This window comes from Schistocerca serialis, unplaced genomic scaffold (genome assembly GCF_023864345.2).
Source record: "Schistocerca serialis cubense isolate TAMUIC-IGC-003099 unplaced genomic scaffold, iqSchSeri2.2 HiC_scaffold_1362, whole genome shotgun sequence".
In the NCBI taxonomy this organism is placed as follows: Eukaryota; Metazoa; Arthropoda; class Insecta; order Orthoptera; family Acrididae; genus Schistocerca; species Schistocerca serialis.
In genome coordinates this window covers 29,067,517-29,091,013 of record NW_026047583.1, presented here as the reverse complement: position 1 = coordinate 29,091,013, position 23,497 = coordinate 29,067,517, and positions in this window count along the sequence as shown.

The following is a 23,497-nucleotide window of genomic DNA, read 5'->3' as shown; positions in this document are numbered from 1 at the left end:
CGTGTTAACGAAAGTAATATCCCGCTTTACCTCTTCTTACGTCTCAAATGAAATGAATGCCATGAGGAACGGAATATTTGTTGACTGCGTCTCTTCTTGCTTCCATCCTTACCAACATATTTCTTCATTCTCGTGGCAATCATGATATTCTATGTGTATGCTGCAAAAGATTGCACGTGGACATATTCGACATCGAGGTGCAAAGCGTTTGGCATCTTACATTATATTCAATTCGAATAAGCTTCCGATGTAATTTTACTTCGTTTGTATTTTTAGATGATTATGAACGTTACAGAAAATTATCTCACATGCTTTATGTTGAATGAGAAACATTGAATGACCCGTTTTGCTTTCCATACGTTGAAATGATATAATGTCGGCGTCAACAGCCTTCTACCACGCCGGAAGCTGAAACTGGTATCATTCTGGATTAATGATAATTGAATGTCTCAGATGTATACATAGCCCACAAGGCGGCGTCAGAAACCATCAGGGGAGAACGCCGCATAAAAAACAAACGTGCGCGCGCGTCTCCACTCTGAAGAACCGTATCGGAGAATCACGGCAAGCATTTCGCTGAAGAGCTGCCTCGTAAGAGAGCCGAGAAATGGCAGCGTCGTAGCAAGTATTTGTCAACACTGTGACAGTGCATTTACTTCCGGGTGTAGGCCGGCATTACCTCGCTAAATTCACTTGACATTCGTTTTCCACATCGAAGACTCGTACGATATAATCCACTGTAAGATGAGACACTTAGAAAGTATATTTAATTTCTGGACTCCAAGAACGGCGTTCTTCACATAAGTAACACCTGTTTGTGTGTTTTAAGGTTGCGTTTTGAGGCTCAGGCAAAAACGCAGTGACTATAGTCCGTCTGTTGTCGCCAGTGTGTCGTTAGCTCAGAGGATATTCGTCGTATTGTGGCTTTTCTAACGCGGGACATTCTGAATCGGAATACTCCCCTTTCATTATTAGTTCCGGGACGTGACTATTTTCCTCGGACAAAGACCAATGCTGTGAACTGGATTCGCGGACATGCCATTCACTACCTATTTGGACAAACTGTAGACTCTGTACTCGATTTTTGGACATATCTCAACGACCGTCATTATGTCGTTGTCCGTCACCCAAAATACAGACAATTTTCCTCGAACTTCTTTGGGAGTGCTTTCCACGACCCGCCTCGCAGCTGGAATGTGTTAAGCCAAGAGTGAAGAAGGTTTCCTGTTGGAACCAATGAACATTTCTGAACTATTGAACGGAACACTTCAATTTCGAGAAGACGTGACTCACCATATTACCAGCGGGGCGCAGAAGGCGTCTGATCAATTACACAACACAAATAAACAAAACAAAACAAAATTAAAATAAAAATAAAATTCAGAAAATGGAAGATTTGGTTTTGTTTGTAAGGCTAGCCCTAACCCTGAATTCCCAAATTTCCCCTGGTATATAGGCAGATTTCTGGGGTAGATTTAGTCAGGAGCCAACGCCTGAAGTGGATCAGATGTTTTTTTTTGTTATAGGATGAAAAGTGGCGGTGGCAGTTAGTTTCTTTTTTTACTGCCATTTTCCTAAGGGGCTTTAAAATAAGAGAGAAAAAAGGGGTAATCGTCAAAAAAAGTAAAAGAAAAAAAGTAAAATTGAAAAAAAAGAGGTTCCCTTGTGCGTTTCGGTGCTCTTACTGTATGACATAGCAGTTCCAATCTCGGTGGAAGCCGCTGACTACAACCTTTTATTTTCCATTTTAATTAATGGAGTTGCAAAATGCTAGTAAAAATTCCTTATACGAAATCTGAAGAATGCCTTTAAACATCAATCTTCGTCCGAATTTCGACTTAGTAAGTTAAGTTAATATCATGGATGTCTGCTTTGCAAATGCCAAGGTGCTTCACTGTAAAATAGGTCCTGAAAAGATTCAAACCGACTGTCAACGATATACATTTGAGCTTTGTTCGTCATATAGGTCTAACATGTCAGGAGGTTGTTTATGAAGTGCTCATGTTGATTAATATAGTTCCCTTCTTCTAAATTTTTGCAATAGCATTTAACTGTAGACGTTTTCTAACACCGGCGTTAACAATTCCTTTCCGTTCTCTGAAACTTCCAAAACGACAAATTTTTCTGGTTTAAATCTGATGACCTTAACTATCACTTCCGATCAACATTAAATACTTCATGAACCCACCCATACATGGAACTCCAAATGTGCAGTTTTCTTGCACTGCTACAGAGCATGCATTGCAAGGTATTCACACAGTTTATCGCATAGACTTACCATAAGGAATGAAACAAGAACAGTAATACACTTTACACCACAGACGCTCACTCTGGCTTGACGAAAACATCCGAACATTGACCAAAAGTTGCACAAATAATTGAGTTTGAAAGTAAAAGAAACGAGGTATGAAGCATTTATGAATTCATCGAGTGTAGCGAGGTGGTTTAATTTCGGCCCAGTCTATAAAATTAATTTTGGGCCATACTCAGCTCTTGCCGATTAATGTAATATAATACCAGCCTACTAATCAGGGCGTCTGTCTCCGTTGCTTCAGGGCGCGAATGGATATTGTAGAAATTTTCTGTGGAGCAACATTAAATAATAAAGCGTTTTAAATCATCAAAAGCGATTAGCGTTAGCAGGCGTTTGTCGATAAAGAACGGGGGAGTGCAGCGCCGCTGCTGTCGCCACGGCCGCTGCCGGTAGCCAGCCAGTGGATCCCGGAGCTTTGCCGCATACGGCGTCCAGAGGAGGACAGTCTGCAGGAAATCGGCCGCAAAATCGTTACTGGATAAAATTTTGATATCGGTGTGTCAGAAAGCGAAATAGATTGAATCTGCCTACCATTACATTCACGTCTCCAGCATTCAGACAGAAGAGGCTATAAAAAAATTTTATGCCACCTGCTCTCGATCCACTGACATTATGAACAGAAACAACGCACGCTACCGCTAGACCACAGGCGTAATCAGCCTAGGGTTTTTCTATCATGGGACAAGTTTTCCTCCAGGAAGTGCCGCAGTCTACAGTGTTGCCAGACTGTGCAGATAACCGGACTTAGAGAGTTAGCGAGTTGGCCAGTTTTTTTGTCCCATGTCGCGATCGGCGCGGACTTAGCCTCTGAAGCGGCTGGCCGCCGGTCGAGTTTTATGTCAAAGAGTGTACCTTCCCGGCGCCATGCCGCGCAAGCGGCAACAAACGGCGCGTACCAAATTGTCCTCTCGTGCATCAAGAATACGCCCAAATCACGCCATACTATGAGCGTCAACAAGAAGAAAAGAAGAGCGTGGAAAACACGCATGATGGTGACACTTGTCTATCAAGAGGACAATCACAGCAGCACAACGTCACCATGTTTGTGGCTTGTCTATCAAGAGGCCAGGCAAAGTAATTCAACGTTCAGCGAGCCACAGGAGAGTTGAGTGGCGTACCATGGATGCAGAAAACGAGCTGTAACCGTACCCAGCAGTCTGCAATTGCTTCACGGCCCTCTCCCTCTAAACAGCGATCCCTAATTAGTGCAACAGCAGCAGCAGGTGTCCCTTAAAAGTAAAACAAATATGAGAACACTTTTTTTCATATGCGCACTACAGTTACACACACAGAAATCAAACAACCGTAAGAACCTCACTTCAGGCAACAAATAGGACTGCCAACATGAAGTTTTGCATTCGTTTGTTTGTGTGTTCACGTTCTATGTGTTCTTGTGTTAGTTGAGATGTTCCTCTTATGACGATTATGTGTTTATAGGGAACTGATGCCTACTATGTTTTTCATGTGTTTTATGTGTTTAGTTAAGACTTTATTTCATAACTATGATGTTCTTATATCTTCTAGCGTTAGTTGTGAGGGAAAGAGCTTTTTTGTTTTGGTTTAGTATATGTGATTAAATATCTATACTGAAAAGAAAACTTAAAATGAATGAATGACTGCAAACAGAATACAGAGTTGGTATGGATGCTGTAAGCGTACGACATAAAACAAATGTTGCTCATGTGAGCGTATGTAAATACTAATAAGGATGTATGTAATCTGTTAAATATAATATTAGGTACTCTGCCGAAAGACGTAGGACATTTTTAATATGTTTGCTTCAGTTTCACTTTTGTTTTATTAGCTCTGAAGAGCGCAATTTGAAATTTAATGTTTTAATGTTTTTGCAGAAGGTAAAGTTTTCTTGTCAGTCAATAATAGACAAGCTTTTCTTATTTTTTCCTCAAGGCATTGGCCAAGAAACTGTTTTTAATACTAACGTAAAAAATTCACACCTCACACACGTGGTGTCTTGCAAATCTGTATATTGAGCAAGCAGTAAAGGAAACAAAAGAAAAATTCGGAGTAGAAGTTTCTTATGTCTTGGTGACGTTAGGATGTAAGCTTTATATGCTCACATTTTTGAAGACATTTCTGCCAGTTTTCGGGAAATTTCACATGTTTTTCTGTTAGACATTCAATAGTGGCACTTAGACAAGAAATAAGATTTTGATAGGATGTCATTGTAAAGGTATGAATACTGTGAGTGGGAAACTAATAATGTATTTATTTATGCTGGTGTTGGCCAGGTGTAAATCCTTGCCAAATCCGCAAAAACAGCTGTTCAATGATAGAAATTTGTCTTACACACCCAGAGATAGAGGGTTTACAATTTTTATTTGTACATATGACTTACTGCGCATGAAGTAAGCCACACTCCCTATAAAAATTCTTTGCAACAGGAGTCTGATGAAAAGTGTCAAAGCTTTTCATGTTTTTAACTGCTTTTAAAATCAGTCATTACTTTATGGCAATATATGAAGTGTGATGGAGGTGAATTATTGTGTCATTAAGCATCGATAAAGGGCTATGATTCATCTCTTTGCAAACTTGGTGCACATTGTGCATGAAAGGAATTCTTCTGATGGGTTCCTAGCTGGGAAGCCCGGCGACCAGGTGGACACAGGTAGTGCGCCCACGGGCGAGCGGCGGTCGCGCGCCCATGTCGGCACGCTTCACAGAGGGCAGGCCCCCAGAGGATTAGCGGCAGGCGAAGACGATGCATACATCAACAAGCTGCCAAGGGAAGCCGTGGACATTCGCTCGTGTGCCCGAAGCGGCGGAAACTAAAAACAGAGCGAAAAACAGTTTTGTCACGGCTCTAGGTAACGCGGGCAGAGCGGCGAGTAGAATAGCAACAGCACGACTGGGATGTCCCAGAATCTCAGGTGGCCCGGGGAATTTTGGCCGTTTCCCGCCAGCAGAACACCTGGGAACGTAGCGGCAATACTCAAAGGGAGAAGTCTCGGTTTATTTTTATACTCTGTCTCACACAGGGTATGGCTCTCTTTTCCTCGCGGAATGCTACGGCAAGGAGGGAGGAAATTTTGAAAGGGGCTTCTTCATTGGCAAGAATCTAATGTTCGCTTTGAAAAATAGTACGAGCTACGTAATTTGCGGAAGGGCAGAGACAAGACGCTGGTGGGGAGCGGCTCTCTCTCTTTCCAGGAGCGAGAAAAGCACTGGTATTGGGCTTTCCGAATACTGTCCCTGAGGAGGCAGGAGTTCTTCACTCTTGACTGCTTCCGATAAGTATCAAAGATTCTCTTATCGCTTGTCATGAGACAATGCACTTTGCATTCGTCGCAAACAGCGTGGAGAGCAAAGTTTGTTAGATCCAAGTAGGCGAGCTTCTCTCACTGTGGGAGTTATCAAGAGCTTAACTCAGGATCATTTTGATTTATTACATGTCCGATGATAGTAGTACTGTCAGAACAGTTTTGAGCTTTGTTTATTGCAGTTTCACGTAGGTTTGCACTTGCAGATGGACGCATACCGTCGTCCAGTAATGATAACTTCCAGTAGCAGGTTTTGGTCAGTATTTTCAGCGTAGGGCATGTTAGACGCTATCAACTACGTCGCCGGCAGTCTTGATGCAGCCGCTCGCAATCAGCCGACTCCACCGCCACAGCGACCACGCTATGAACATGGGAATACAGAAAACGACCGCTTTCCTAGTTGCGCATTCTTCTTTCGCTTTCTTCAATTTCTTTGCAATGTGTTAGATGCTCATAAAGACGCAAGGCACAGTATTCACCGTTTGCTGGTTATGAAAGTCATATGTTCAGCTGTATTTTTTATTCCTTCCTCATTGATTACACCAGGTCAACCCGTCACGTGTACTTTATTTATATGTTAAATTTGAATGAAGTCATGCAATGCTCATGTTAAAAGACAAGTACCAGAGCAGGCACCTTATATAATTCACTTGTTGTGAGCACTTGGTGCAAATTCAATTCTATTTGTTGTCTTTTTTTAAAAATATTTTCTACAGTATCTGGCAACCCATTTTTTTTATTTCAGTTTATCAGTATTTCAATTATTTGTGAGTGAATGTTTAATGAATCTGATAAAATTTCAATAATTATTGCATATGCAGTTTAATGCAGTTTCACTGAATAAACCACTTATATCATGAACAGCCCTCCTTGCATTTCATTTATAGAGTTTAAATAAAAAATTCACACCTCTTTCTCCCTAACACACGTGGTATCTTGCAAATCTGTATATTGAGCGAGCAGTAAAGGAAACAAAAGAAAAATTCGGGGTAGGAATTAAAATCCATGGACAAGAAATAAAAACTTTGAGGTTCGCCGATGACATTGTAATTCTGTCAGAGACAGCAAAGGACCTGGAAGAGCAACTGAACGGATTGGACAGAGTCTTGAAAGGAGGATATAAAATGAACAGCAACAAAAGTCAAACGAGGATAATGGAACGTAGTCGAATTAAATCGCGTGATCCTACTGGAATTAGATTAGGAAATGAGACGCTTTAAGTAGTAAATGAGTTTTCCTATTTGGGGAGCAGAATAACTGATGATGGTTGAATTAGAGAGGATATAAAATGTAGACTGGCAATGGCAAGGAAAGCGTTTCTGAAGAAGAGAAATTTGTTAACATCGATTATAGATTTAAGTGTCAGGGAGTCGTTTCTGAAAGTATTTGTATGGAGTGTAGCCATGTGTGGAAGTGAAACGTGGACGATAAATAGTTTGGACAAAAAGAGAATTGAAGTTTTCGAAATGTGGTGCTACAAAAGAACGCTGATGATTAGTTGGATAGATCACATGAATTATGAGCACTGAATTGATTTTGGAGAAGAGGATTTTGTGGCACAACTTGACTAGAAGAAGAGATTGGTTGGTAGGACATGTTATGAGGCATCAAGGAATCACCAATTTAGTATTGGAGGGCAGAGTGGAGGGTAAAAATAGTAGAGGGAGACCAAGAGATGAATACGCTAAGCAGTTTCAGATGGATGTAGGTTGCAGCAGGTATTGGGAGATGAAGAAGCTTGCACAGGATTGAGTAGCATGGAGAGCTGCATCAAACCAGTCTCTGGACTGGAGACCACAACAACAACATGATCATCTGCAGAATTTCAGAGTACTCCAGTCAACACTGTCAACAGCTTTCACTAAGTCTACAAACGCTGTAAAAGTAGCTTTCTTTGTCTTTTCTTAACCTATTATCTGTGAGGCGTCGTAGGGTTATTATTGCCTCACGTGTAACTACATATCTCCGAAATCCAAACTGATCTTCCCCGAGATCTGCTTCTACCAGTTTGCCACTCTCCCGATAAAATTCTCGTTAGTATTTTACAACCATGTCTTATTAGACTGATAGCTCAGTAAGATCCGCACCTGTCAGCACCTGCTTTCTTTGGAATTGGAATTAATATATTCTTCTTGAAGTGTGAAGGTATTTCGCCTTTCTCACACATCTTGCACACCAGATGGGAGAGTTTTGTTGTGGCTGGCTCTCCCAAGGCTGTCAGTAGTTCTGACGAAATTCCGTCTACGCCCGGGGCCTTTCTTCGAGTCAGGTCTTTCAGTTCTCTGGGATACAATGAGTGAAACATGTGAATACACAAGAGAAGTTCTCGGGTTTTGCGTGGTTAGCACATGAACGTCAAATTTCATTAATAACTCGAAAATGAAAGCTTTTCCGCCTATGTTTATGTGAACATTTTTTCTTTGCTTGGTGCAAGAAAACTGTCCCCAAAATTTGTATGAATACTTTTAAATACCCTGCGTAGAACACTTTTATCAGAACAGTTTCCGATGTTAGGAATCGATCATGTAGATTCTAATATCTTTAAAGGATGATGAGTTCCGTATTTTGCTGGGTAAGGGGGCAGTTCGTTTTCTGCATCGTTGGTACGCCACTCAACTCTCCTGTGGCTCGCTGAACGTTGAATTACTTTGCCTAGCCTCTTGAAAGGATAAAATGTCTTGGCTACGTGTTTTGAAAATAAGGATCGCCTGATCCATTGACATTGCAAAGACTGCGTCACAAAAGCGGAAGTTTTGTCTACAGCTTTCCCGTATCTACTAAGTGGGATCGGAGATATTTGCAGACGCTTCGCTCCCCCCAGCTGCAGTAAAGTGTTGGCCAGTGGTACGAGAATCCAGTCGGATCGCGTCGCCGAAAACTGGATTAAAGAGCAGCAGCGGCGCGAACTGCTTTACATAATTCTGCGATCTGGAGAAGGCGGCGGGCCTGATAAAGTGTTTTGCGCTCCGAGCCGACGGCACCATTTGTTACCCGAGTCGCTAAGGCGGAAGGACAGCTACAGGCGAATCCCTTTCTCCTGCAGAATACCCGTATTACGTCTTCCACGTGGACAAGAAAAATTCCATCCTGCACAACTGAATGGCTGTTTTGTTTCTAACCTGACATAATTCGCTTATCCATGCTAGCTATCATCAGTGGTATATAAAATGACCGAAATTATTTAACTGTACGTACACTCATAAAAAACGTTTGCATCTCCTCGGTAAGGAGAGTTCCGGAACCTATACAGAAAATTGGAATAGAGATCAACGTAAACGTCATTTCCGGCCTTTTTATTGCTCATGAAAACCACACACTGCATGTTGCACCACCATACAGCGAGACCTTCAGAGGTGGCGGTTCAAAAATATTCAAATGTGTGTGTGAATTCCTAGGGGACCAAACTGTTGAGGTCATCGGTCCCTAGACTAACACACTACTTAATCTAACTTAAACTAGCTTACGCTAACGACAACCCACACACCCATGCCCGAGGGAGGACTCGAACCTCGGGCGGGAACGACTGTGCAATCCGTGATATGGCGCCTCAAATCGCGCAGTCACTCTGGGAGACTAGGTGGTGGTCCAGATTGCTGTACACACAGGTACGTCTAATATCCAGTAGTACATCCTCTTGCATTGATGCATGAATGTATTCGCCGCAGCACAAGTTCATCATGGCACTGTTGGTCCAGATCGGCCCACTCCTCAACGGCAATTCGACGTAGATCCCTCAGAGTGATTGGTGGGTCACGTCGTCCATAAACAGCCCTTTTAAATCTGTCCCAGGCATGTTCGATAGGGTTCATGTCTGGAGAACATGCTGGCCCCTCTAGGCGAGCGATGTTGTTATCCCGAAGGAAATCATTTACAAGATGTGCACGATGGGGGCGCGGATTGTCGTCCATGAAGACGAATGCCTCACCAATATGCTGCCGATATGGTTGCACTATCGGTCGGAGGATGGCATTTACGTATCGTATAGCCGTTACGGCGCCTTCAGTGACCACCAGCGACGTACGTCGGCCCCATATAATGCCACCCCAGAACAGTAGGGAACCTCCACCTTGCTGCACTCGCTGGACAGTGTGTCTAAGGCATTCAGCCTGACCGAGTTGCCTCCAAACACGTCTCCGACGATTGTCTGGTTAAAGGCATATGCGACACTCATCGGTGAAGAGAACGTGATGCCCGTCCTGAGCTGTCTATTCGTCATGTTGTTGGGCCGATCTGTACCACAATGCATAGTGTCGTGGTTTCAAAGATGGACATCGTCATGGACGTCGGTAGTGAAGTTGCTCATCATGTAGCCTATTACGCACAGTTTGAGTCATAACACGACGTCCTGTGGCAGCACGAAAAGCATTATTCAACACTGTAGCGTTGCTGACAGGGTTCCTCCGTGCCATAATCCTTAGGTATCGGTCATCCACTGCAGTAGTAGCCCTCGGGCGGCCTGAATGAGGCATGTCATCGACAGTTCCTGTCTCTCTGTATCCCCTCCATGTCGCTTTGGTTCACTCCGAGACGCCTGGACACTTTCCTTGTTGAGAGCCCTTCCTGGCACAAAGTAACAATGCGGACGCGATCGAACCGCAGTATTGACCGTCTAGGCATGGTTGAACTACAGACAACACGAGCCTTTTACCTCCTTCCTGGTGGAATGACTGGAACTAATAGGTTGTCGGACCCCCTCAGTCTAAAAGGCGCTGCTCATGCATGGTTGTTTAGATCTTTCGGCGGGTTTAGTGACATATCTGGTCAGAGGGACTGTGTCTGTGATACAATATCCACAGTCAACGCCTGTGTTCAGCAGTTCTGAGAAATGGGGTGATGTAAAATTTTGTTTGATGTGTGTATTCTGTTAGGAGGTGTGTAGCGTTACCCCGGTGTTGTGTTGGCAGAAGAGCCAACACCGTGTTACTAGTGGGGGCCGAAATGCACGCGTTTTAGCTCACGCAGGCTGGCGTGAGGAAGGAAGGACTCTACTGACGTGAGGTATGGAACACGACAAGGAATTAGAATTCAGAAAGCGGACGTAATTACTGTGATACTTAACTTTAATGCATTAATGATGAACGTTGCTCTTGAGGGTACATGATTCACAATATTTGAAAGCCCATCTTTAATGGACATATTTTTCTTGTTGTGGTCCATAATATAACCTTTGAAAATTGCCCAGCAACAACAGCACCAATACGTGTATCACTGTCAGAGGTAGCAGAACGATTTTCTCTTGTAACTTTTTATTTGGTCATTTGCAGACCAGTGTCCTTTACCTCAAATTCCTAAATCTTCCTTTATCCACCATCACACAGTCATCCTATATTCTCCACTGACGATGGGCTCTATGCGGTTACTTCATGCAGCGTTGCTTGTCTGTGAGCACTGACAACTTTGCACAAACGCCGTTGCTCTCGGTCGTTAAGTGAATGCCGTCGGCCACCGCGTTGTCCGTGGTGAGAGGTGATGCCTGGACTCTGGTATCCTCGGCGCACTCTTGACACTGTGAGCCACGAAATATTAAATTGCCTAACGATTTTCGAAATGGAATATCTTGTGCGTCTATCTCCAACTACCGTTCCGCGTTAAAAGTCTGTTAATTCGCTTCGTGCGGCAACAATCACGTCAGGTCAGGTCAGAAACCTTTCCACGTGGATTACCTGAGTACAAATGACGGCTGCGACAGTGTTCTGCCCTTTTATACGTCCTTTATTCGATGCTACCGCCATCTATATATGTGTCTATCATTATCACATAACGTTCCTCACCTCAGTGTATTGTTTCATTGCTACGCTTCGCCTGCATAAGCGTGGAATCGAGTATATTGCCTCGACATTAAGATTTTCTTACACGTCACTATCATTTCTCTATAGGGTGATTCCATGATGCCGTCACAAATTTCAGGGATGATGGAGAATGCCAAATGCATCAATCTGAAATAAGTACCCTAGTGCATAAACGACCGTATCGAAAGGTCTAAGTTCCGTTTGAGGCTGGCGCAGCGCTAAAACTAAGGGCCCAAACTTCCAAACCCTCATTGTGAAGTACAGAATTCGCTCTGAATCCTACAGAACTCCCTTTGATAATCTCCACTGTTGATGAACTAGAAACTGCGCATCTGATTTTATGTCAGAGAGAACGAAAATCCTAAGTCTTCTACTTCTACTACTACTCCACCCAAACAGGCCTCGGAAGACCCAATGGTATCGACCGACCGCTGCGTCATCCTCAACCGATAGGCGTCACTGAATGCGGACGTGGAGAGGCACGTGGTCAGCACACCGCTCTCTCGCCCGTTGACAGTTTCCCTGACCGGAGCCGCTACTTCTCAGTCAATTAGCTCCTCAGCTGGCCGCACAAGGGCTGAGTGCACCCCACTCGCCAACAGCGCTTGCCAGACCTGGATAGTCAACCAGCGAAGTGCTACACAAGCCCAACACCTCGTAACTTCGGCGATCTGACTGGAAACTATGTTACCATAGTGGCAAGGCCGTTGGAAATACTAATTCTGTGATACAGTAATTATGAACTCCATTTACGTGCACAAGTTTCACTAGCTGCTACATTTTCAACAGTTGTTGAAAATGGCGTCTCCCAAAGTCAATGCAGGCATGGTACCATCACAGAAAATTGTGTTGTACCCGTCGTAAGACACTTGGTGTCATTTGAAGACTGTCGCAGGCAGCGAGAATTGTTGCCTTGAATCTGGACAGGCGTATTGTATACAGGACGTTTCACATGGCTGAACAAGAATAAATTGTGGTGAGGTGAAGTGAACGTACTGGCCACGAAACAGGACCTCCTTCGCCTATCCACGTTTCACGAAATGTCTGATCCAGATGTTCACGAAGCCACAGTGCAAAGTGGGACCGAACTCCGTCATACTGGAACGACATCTGTCGACGAATATCAAGTGGGATATGTTCCAGGAATCTGGATAGTGTGTCTCTGATGAACAGTGTGTACATTAGTGCATCAAAACGATTCTCGCTTATAACTTTCGAGTCGGTCGATTCTGGACCAGGACCCCTTACCTTAAAGTGATCCATTTACTGTTCTCCATCATCCACGGAAGTTCGTAATATCGTCACGACATCAACCTGTGCATTACACAGTACATAATGACAGCCTCTGTAAATCAATCATTAGCGTTGCTGTCTTTGGTGTGCAAGGCCCTAGGTTGGATTCCCGAAGCCTCCTCGGATTTTTCTGAACGGGATATATTCGGCCTTAAGAGGCCTAATGAAGAACTGCTTGAATAAAAAGGCAGTCGCACTGTAAGGGGTTGGTAACGTGCTGATCACATGTCCGACGATCATACATCGCTTCTCGTACTGCCTTGTAGGCACCAGGTAACCAGTCAGAATAGCGCTAAGGCCTAATCCGCAAGCAGTGTTTACGCTTACCTTTGTTTCATACATAACTCTCCCTGTTCCCAGTTCAAAACTTGGCCTTACTAACATGCTGAAGATCGGCTGAAGGATAATGGGAGTGGCACTGCTGTGAAAATTTAGAGAACCGATGATGTAGGCTGACCACCAGCCTACTTTTCACGTAAGGAGCACGAAGATAAGATACGAGAAATTAGAGAGCATTGTGAGGCATATAGATGGTCGTTTTTCCCTCGCTGTATTTGCAATTGGAACAGAAAAGGAAATGACTAGTAGCGGTACAGGATACCGTCCACCACACACCATGTGGTGGCTTGTATGTGAATGTAGAGTGGAGTAAATAATGGTTTCATCCAGCGAGTGCACCAGTGTATCGGTGTCCAGGTACAGGAGAGTCAAAGTCAATGTTGTGTTATGTAATTAATGACGTCGTGTTTCAGTGAACGGCACACTGTGGTACATGTTTGAATAGGTCTGTAGGAGAGGAAATGAATTACCGAATAAAAAATACAGGGTGTCTTTTAAAGAAGTCATACCGCTGTTCAAATCTTTGTAAAAAACAAAGCTGGAACGAAGGAAATTGTGCTGATTCATGTCCCCCTGACGACTAAAGAACATTTGCTTGAAATATTTTGTAATTTGCATCTGGACAAACAGTTATTTAGGGTGGTCAAGATAAATGGGTTACCCTGTATAATTGCGAAAGTGTTGCCGGAGCAGGAACTCTCGGTTATGTCCCATAAGCGCTCGATGGGATTCATGGCAGGCGATCGGGGTGGCCAAATCATTCTCTCAACTGTCAATAATGTTCTTCAGACTGATCATGAACAACTGTGGCCTCGTGACATGGCGCATCGTCATCCATAAAAATTCTGTCGTTGTTTGGAAACATGAAGGCCACCAATGGCTGCAAATGGTCTCCAAGTGGCTGAACATAGCCGTTTCCAGTCAATGATCCTTGTAGACGCAACCCACACCATTATGGAACCACCACAAGCTTGCACAGTGCCTCGTTGACATGTTGGGTGCATGGCTTCGTGAGGTCTGCACTACTCTCGAACCACACCGTCAGCTCTCACCAACTGGAATCGGAATTAATCTGACCAGGACTCTGACTTCCAGTCGTCTAGCGTCATACTGATATCAAAATTAAATCAATACCATTAGCTGCTGATAGGCGTTGATATACATCAACGGGGACAATTGAAAATGTGTCCACGACCGGGACACGAATCCAGGATCTCCTGCTTACATGGCAGATGCTCTATCCATCTGAGCCACCGAGGGCACAGAGGATAGTACGACTGCACAGACTTATCGCCGGCACGCTCCCCGTGAGACCCTCGTAACTTATAGTCCACACACTACATTCGTAGTGCCCCTGCCATTATATCCATTACTCGCGGCAGACAATCCACGGAGTCCCGTAAGAGTTCAGGCAATTCGTGTGCATCCGCACTGAAGAAGGTTAGCGTTAACGATATGAAGATGGCATCTGTTCTTTCGGACATGTCCGAAAGAAGAGATGCCGTCTTCATATCGTACCGAAATGGTCGCGAGCCCAGCACAGGCGCTGCAGGCGATGTCGTGGTGTTAGCAAGGGCCGCCGCGTCGGTCTTCTGTTGTCATAGCCCATTAACGTCAAATTCTGACGCGTTTTCCCAACGGATACGTTCGTCGTACGTTCTACATTGATTGGTGCGGTGGTATCATGCAGTGCTGCTTGTCTGTTAGTACTGACAACTCTGCGTGAACGCCGCTACTCTCGGTCGTTAAGTGAAGTGCGTCGGCCACTTCGCTGTCCACTCTGAGACGTAATGCTCGAAATGCGGTATTCTCGGCACAGTGTTTATACCACGGGTTCTCGCATATTGAATACCCTATAAATTTGCGAAATGGAATGTCCCATCCTTCTAGCTCGAACTACCATTCCGCGTTCAGCGTCTGTTTATTCGGGACGTGCGACTGTAACCACGCCGGGAATCTTTTCAGATGAATCACCTGAGTGCAAAGGACAACTCCGCCAGCGCACTCCCCTTTTATAACTTGTGTACGTGATACTGTCGTCATCCGTAAATGTACGTATCGCTGTCTCATTACCTTTGTCGCTTCAGTTTATAAACAAAAACTTCAATAACCGTGAACATGTCGAGGCAAGAAGGAAAGTACCGTGTTCAGTCAATAACGACATAGGTGCCGGCCGTTGTGGCCGAGCGGTTCTAGGTGCTTCAGTCCGGAACCGCGCTGCTACTACGGTCGTAGGTTCGAATCCTGCCTCGGGCTTGGATGTATGTGATGTCCTTAGGTTAGTTAGGTTTAAGTAGTTCTACATTCTAGGGGACTGATGACCTCAGACGTAAAGTCCTATAGTGCTTACAACCATTTGAAGAACATAGGTATATGGGGGTAGTTTGTGTTGTTGTCCCGGATGATGATTACACGAATATTTTGTCAGGATCTGTAAGCGGTCGGTCCTCGAGGTACGGCAATACGCGAACACCGAAAAGTAAGTTTAAACAGTTTTATTAACAAAGGCTGATTATAAAACACGGACGCTACACATTCCCATCATTACTGTGTTTGACATCCTAATTACGGTCCCATCGAAAGGCTCCGTGGTGAGCTAAGAAAAGAGACGTATTCGTTCCGGAGGCCACGCCAGTTAAAACGGCGCGCTGCGGACGGCGGCCGGTTGCTCACTCCCTGCATCGCACTGCGGCCGGACGCACATCTACTGACCGAGCAAATGGTCAGCATTCCAGATAGGCCGGCTGGAGATCGCGTGTTACGTACCGTACAACTGCGTGCAACCCCTAGACCCTCACATAGGCTTATAAAAGTTGCATTACAAAGAGTACAATACAAAATCGCATTAGTTCAGCACTTATGAGAAAAATTATCATTCTCATTAATTCGTAAATTGCTCAGGTCGTTCTTACTTGACATTGCTCCTATTCAGCAGCACATTCTCAACAACGTGTGAAATTCAAAACTCGAAACAGGAAAGTGCAAAAGTGTTCAAAAATGGCCCTGAGCACTATGGGACTTAACTTCTGATGTCATCAGTCCCCTAGAACTCAGAACTACTTAGACCTAACTAACCTAAGGACATCACACACATCCATGCCCGAGGCAGGATTCTAACATGCGACCGTAGCGGTCGCCCGGTTCCAGACTGTAGCGCCTAGAACCGCTCGGCCACTTGGGCCGGCTGCAAAAGCGTCCCAATGCAAGTAGTGCGAGCTGACTTGTAGATAAAATAGATCGAACTAACGCACTCATCAGAAAGGGCACACTTATATTTACATACTGGTATCGTAACATCGAATTTCATAGAACGTACTTTAGTTAAACTACTAAGAATGTGTCAGAACCTACTAGACAACGGAAAGGTTTGTAAGCCCTCCGCCACCATTGGGTGGCTTGCGGAGTATAAATGTAGATGTAGATGTGGAAGAAAAGGTACTGTATTTCAGTGCGATGCAAACCATCTAGACATCAGCTGTTAATTTACAATGTCTCACATCTATTCATTACGTTGCATTAACCACGAATAATACCCCGCTGCATCTTGTGCCCGTGGTGTAGGGGTAGCATCTTGATTCATAATCAAAACGTCTTCGGTCCCGGGTTAGATCCCCGCCACTGCATAAATTTTGATAAATAATCAGCATTGGCGGCCGAAGACTTCCGGCATAAGAAGTCAGCCTCATTCTGCCAACGGCCTTGTCAAAGAGGGCGAAGGAGCGGATAGAGGTTCAGGGCACTCTCTTGTCCTAAGGGTGGGAAATTGCCCCTAAAGGCGCAAGAATCAGCAATGATCAACGACATGAGGATGCAGAAGGCAATGGAAACCACTGCATTAAAGACACGTAACGTGTATCCACAGGACATGTGGCCTGTAATTGAAGAAGTGTCATGATGATCTCTCCATTGGCAAAAGATTCCGGAATAGTCCCCCATTCGGATCTCCGGGAGCGGACTGCCAAGGGGGAGGTTACCATGAGAAAAAGATTGGATAATCAACGAAAGGATAACGTTCTACGAGTCGGGGCGTGGAATGTCAGAAGCTTGAACGTGGTAGGGAAACTAGAAAATCTGAAAAGGGAAATGCAAAGACTCAATCTAGATATAGTAGGGGTCAGTGAAGTGAAGTGGAAGGAAGACAAGGATTTCTGGTCAGATGAGTATCGGGTAATACCAACAGCAGCAGAAAATGGTATAACAGGTGTAGGATTCGTTATGAATAGGAAGGTAGGGCAGAGGGTGTGTTACTGTGAACAGTTCAGTGACCGGGTTGTTCTAATCAGAATCGACAGCAGACCAACACCGACAACGATAGTTCAGTTATACATGCCGACGTCGTAAGCTGAAGATGAACAGACAGAGAAAGTGTATGAGGATATTGAAAGGGTAATGCAGTATCTAAAGGGGGACGAAAATCTAATAGTCGTGTGCGACTGGAATGCAGTTGTAGGGGAAGGAGTAGAAGAAAAGGTTACAGGAGAATATGGGCTTGGGACAAGGAATGAAAGAGGAGAAAGACTAATTGAGTTCTGTAACAAGTTTCAGCTAGTAATAGCGAATACCCTGTTCAAGAATCACAAGAGGAGGAGGTATACTTGGAAAAGGCCGGGAGATACGGGAAGATTTCAATTAGATTACATCATGGTCAGACAGAGATTCCGAAATCAGATACTGGATTGTAAGGCGTACCCAGGAGCAAATACAGACTCAGATCACAATATAGTAGTGATGAAGAGTAGGCTGAAGTTCAAGACATTAGTCAGGAAGAATCAATACGCAAAGAAGTGGGATACGGAAGTACTAAGGAATGACGAGATACGTTTGAAGTTCTCTAAAGCTATAGATACAGCAATAAGGAATATCGCAGTAGGCAGTACAGTTGAAGAGGAATGGACATCTCTAAAAAGGGCCATCACAGAATTTGGGAAGGAAAACATAGGTACAAAGAAGGTAGCTGCGAAGAAACCATGGGTAACAGAAGAAATACTTCAGTTGATTGATGAAAGGAGGAAGTACAAACATGTTCCGGGAAAATCAGGAATATACACTCCTGGAAATTGAAATAAGAACTCCGTGAATTCATTGTCCCAGGAAGGGGAAACTTTATTGGCACATTCCTGGGGTCAGATACATCACATGATCACACTGACAGAACCACAGGCACATAGACACAGGCAACAGAGCATGCACAATGTCGGCACTAGTACAGTGTATATCCACCTTTCGCAGCAATGCAGGCTGCTATTCTCCCATGGAGACGATCGTAGAGATGCTGGATGTAGTCCTGTGGAACGGCATGCCATGCCATTTCCACCTGGCGCCTCTGTTGGACCAGCGTTCGTGCTGGACGTGCAGACCGCGTGAGACGACGCTTCATCCAGTCCCAAACATGCTCAATGGGGGACAGATCCGGAGATCTTGCTGGCCAGGGTAGTTGACTTACACCTTCTAGAGCACGTTGGGTGGCACGGGATACATGCGGACGTGCATTGTCCTGTTGGAACAGCAAGTTCCCTTGCCGGTCTAGGAATGGTAGAACGATGGGTTCGATGACGGTTTGGATGACCCGTGCACTATTCAGTGTCCCCTCGACGATCACCAGTGGAGTACGGCCAGTGTAGGAGATCACTCCCCACACCATGATGCCGGGTGTTGGCCCTGTGTGCCTCGGTCGTATGCAGTCCTGATTGTGGCGCTCACCTGCACGGCGCCAAACACGCTTACGACCATCATTGGCACCAAGGCAGAAGCGACTCTCATCGCTGAAGACGACACGTCTCCATTCGTCCCTCCATTCACGCCTGTCGCGACACCGCTGGAGGCGGGCTGCACGATGTTGGGGCGTGAGCGGAAGACGGCCTAACGGTGTGCGGGACCGTAGCCCAGCTTCATGGAGACGGTTGCGAATGGTCCTCGCCGATACCCCAGGAGCAACAGTGTCCCTAATTTGCTGGGAAGTGGCGGTGCGGTTCCCTACGGCACTGCGTAGGATCCTACGGTCTTGGCGTGCATCCGTGCGTCGCTTCGGTCCGGTCCCAGGTCGAAGGGCACGTGCACCTTCCGCCGACCACTGGCGACAACATAGATGTACTGTGGAGACCTCACACCCCACGTGTTGAGCAATTCGGCGGTACGTCCACCCGGCCTCCCGCATGCCCACTATACGCCCTCGCTCAAAGTCCGTCAACTGCACATACGGTTCACGTCCACGCTGTCGCGGCGTGCTACCAGTGTTAAAGACTGCGATGGAGCTCCGTATGCCACGGCAAACTGGCTGACACTGACGGCGGCGGTGCACAAATGCTGCGCAGCTAGCGCCATTCGACGGCCAACACCGCGGTTCCTGGTGTGTCCGCTGTGCCGTGCGTGTGATCATTGCTTGTACAGCCCTCTCGCAGTGTCCGGAGCAAGTATGGTGGGTCTGACACACCGGTGTCAATGTATTCTTTTTTCCATTTCCAGGAGTGTAGAAATACAAGTCGCTGAGGAATGAAATAAATAGGAAGCGCAGGGAAGCTAAGACGAAATGGCTGCAGGAAAAATGTGAAGACATCGAAAAAGAAATGATTGTCGGAAGGACAAACTCAGCATACAGGAAAGTCAAAACAACCTTTGGTGACACTAAAAGCAACGGTGGTAACATTAAGAGTGCAACGGGAATTCCACTGTTAAATGCAGAGGAGAGAGCAGATAGGTGGAAAGAATACATTGAAAGTCTCTATGAGGGTGAAGATTTGTCTGATGTGATAGAAGAAGAAACAGGAGTCGATTTAGAAGAAATAGGGGATCCAGTATTAGAATCGGAATTTGAAAGAGCTTTGGAGGACTTACGGCCAAATAAGGCAGAAGGGATAGATAACATTCCATCAGAATTTCTAAAGTCATTGGGGGAAGTGGCAACAAAACGACTATTCATGTTGGTGTGTAGAATATATGAGTCTGGCGATATACCATCTGATTTTCGGAAAAGCATCATCCACACAATTCCGAAGACGGCAAGAGCTGACAAGTGCGAGAATAATCGCACAATCAGCTTAACAGCTCATGCATCGAAGCTGCTTCCAAGAATAATATACAGAAGAATGGAAAAGAAAGTTGAGAATGCGCTAGGTGACGATCAGTTTGGCTTTAGGAAAAGTAAACTGACGAGAGAGGCAATTCTGACGTTACAGCTAATAATGGAAGCAAGGCTAAAGAAAAATCAAGACACTTTCATAGGATTTGTTGACCTGGAAAAAGCGTTCGACAATATAAAATGGTGCAAGCTGTTGGAGATTCTGAAAAAAGTAGGGGTAAGCTATAGGGAGAGACGGGTCATATACAATATGTACAACAACCAAGAGGGAATAATAAGAGTGGACGATCAAGGACGAAGTGCTCGTATTAAGAAGGGTGTAAGACAAGGCTGTAGCCTTTCGCCCCTACTCTTCAATCTGTACATCGAGGAAGCAATGATGGAAATAAAAGAAAGGTTCAGGAGTGGAATTAAAATACAAGGTGAAAGGATATCAATGATACGATTCGCTGATGACATTGCTATCCTGAGTGAAAGTGAAGAAGAATTAAATGATCTGCTGAACGGAATGAACAGTCTAATGAGTACACAGTATGGTTTGAGAGTAAATCGGAGAAAGACGAAGGTAGTGAGAAGTAGTAGAAATGAGAACAGTGAGAAACTTAACATCAAGATTGATGGTCACGAAGTCAATGAAGATAAGGAATTCTGCTACCTAGGCAGTAAAATAACCAATGACGGACGGAGCAAGGAGGACATCAAAAGCAGACTCGCTATGGCAAAAAAGGCATTTCTGGCCAAGAGAAGTCTACTAATATCAAATACCGGCCTTAATTTGAGGAAGAAATTTCTGAGGATGTACGTCTGGAGTACAGCATTGTATGGTAGTGAAACATGGACTGTGGGAAAACAGGAACAGAAGAGAATCGAAGCATTTGAGATGTGGTGCTATAGACGAATGTTGAAAATTAGGTGGACTGATAAGGCAAGGAATGAGGAGGTTCTACGCAGAATCGGAGAGGAATGGAATATGTGGAAAACACTGATAAGGAGAAGGGACAGGGTTATAGGACATCTGCTAAGACATGAGGGAATGACTTCCATGGTACTAGAGGGAGCTGTAGAGGGCAAAAACTGTAGAGGAAGACGGAGATTGGAATACGTCAAGCAAATTATTGAGGACGTAGGTTGCAAGTGCGACTCTGATATGAAGAGTTTAGCACAGGAAAGGAATTCGTGGCGGGCCGCATCAAACCAGTCAGTAGACTGATGATAAAAAAAAAAGTATCTTAGCATCTCTTGAAGGCTCTGTTCGTTGATACTGTATGTTATTAGCTGACATTTATTTGTAACAAATTGTATCAATACAGTTGTGTTTTTGGTAGATTCTTAATGTGCCGTTATCTTAAACAGCCGTAGTGCATTTTCATAATTCGAAGGTTACATAAATTCTTTAACCAACAGTATCACGTTTCCCTCATTTTCTTACAACAGCTTACGATGGGTTTTCAAAAGATTTTTAATTTGCTCGTGCTTATAAACGGCATATACACATATGGGCCTCAACTGGTATCCAATATGGCTTCTCCTGGCCCTGTGCTGAACAGAGATGGCGTCGAGTGACATAGGAGGCGTTCTTCCATCTCACCGGTCTGCGTTTAAACGCACGTTCAGAATATCAGACGTGCTAAGAATATCGCTCTGCATGTTCTGAAAGACTTGCCAACGTGCTTTTTCCTATGACATTAGAATTTGCCACGCTCAACGCTGGTGTTCGAATGCACGGTCCGTGTGCCGACGGCATGAGAGGGGGGGGGGGGGGGGGGAAGTTGGACGTCTAATGGGCCGATTTGGAGCAGGAGGGGCAACACAGCAGATTTTAGTTTCCACTGTCTATACTTTTACAAACAAATTCATAAAAATTTGTCAGAATGACCAGGAGGGATCAGGATTCACACTCGTGGCAATAGAAGTTCAAAAACACAACAAAATAAACTTTTGCACAGCATACAAACCATACTTATAGATGTATGAAACACTAGATTTTATTTAATTTACGAAAAAAATGAATGACGTATTACATTTTGAACTTCGTGTTTAGAAAAAGCCCAAATTTTATTGTTAATTATCTCAATTTTTCCACAGTTTATAAGGGAACACGGAATCGGAATATGGGTTTAAAAATGATTTTCGTTTTATTGACGTATTGTATTCCACCAAGTTTCCTCTTTAAAATGACGTATGATATATAGCTCTACTAGATTTATAACTATTTTATTTTTATGGATTTATGAGATTGAGTATTGCGCTTTAGTTACGCAAGTCTCTCATGGCTGACCATAAAAACTTTGGCAGTACATTTATGTGACATGAATTCAAATATCCCGCTTTCCAGCGACTCTTTATACACTATTTGTTCGAAAATGTTTCCTTCTGGTTTCCTCAAGTTAGTCTTTGACTTTGTGACAGAATTATTTGTAAACAGTGTGCTATATGAAAGTTGTTGTTGTCGAGTTATTTCGTATTTAGTTCTTCCTTTTTCGCAGTGAAAATGCCTAGAGGTAGAGCAAAAGTTTTTAAAAAGCGTGCGAACTGGCAAACGAAAAGAAATGATGATTCATTAGCAAAGCAAAGCAATTCTTCATCATCACTGTTGGAAAATGTGAGTCCACTTACTACTGATTTGCCGAACGAACTTACTACAAATGAAAACAGCGCTTCTCATAAAAAACTAAGAGTTTTGGAAGAGAAATATAATTTACTTGGTAAAGAGAAAGAAGTATTTGAAATCATTGATACGAGTATATTGTGCGAAGCTCTTGAGAGCAGTGTGTGCTACAGAAAATGTCACGTAAACGTTTCTCTGAAAGTAGAATCCCATGTTGGCTGGCTGCCCAGTTTAATTTAATATGCATTGTTTGTAAGTACAGTTGTAAGTTTCCAAGTTCTGTTTCAGTAACTGTAAGTAGTGGATACAAGAAAACTGAACTTCATAGTGTAAATATTAGGTTAGTTTATGGATTGCGAGCAATTGGTAAGGGCAAAGTAGCTGCTGATATGCTATGTGGTGTTCTAAATCTTCCAAATGTACCTTCAAAGTTTGATGCTTACAACTATGTACTAGAATCTGCAGTTGAAGACGTAGCGAAGAAGTCAATGCAGTTAGCTGTGGAAGAAGCAGTGAAAGAAAATGCTGGCAGTCGTGACCTCACAGTAGCTTTTGATGCCACGTGGCAAAAAAGGGGTCACATTTGCAACAATGGTTTTGTAACAGCAACTAGTGTTGACACTGGCAAGGTTATTGTTGTTGCAATAATGTCTAAATACTGTAGATGCATGACAGGCTGAAAAATGAACATAGTGATGACTGTGTTGCTAATTATTATGGTAGTAGTGGTGGAATGGAGGTTTCTGGGGTGAAAAAAAATTTTCATCGCTGTTCAGAGTGGTATAATCTTCGCTATGTCAA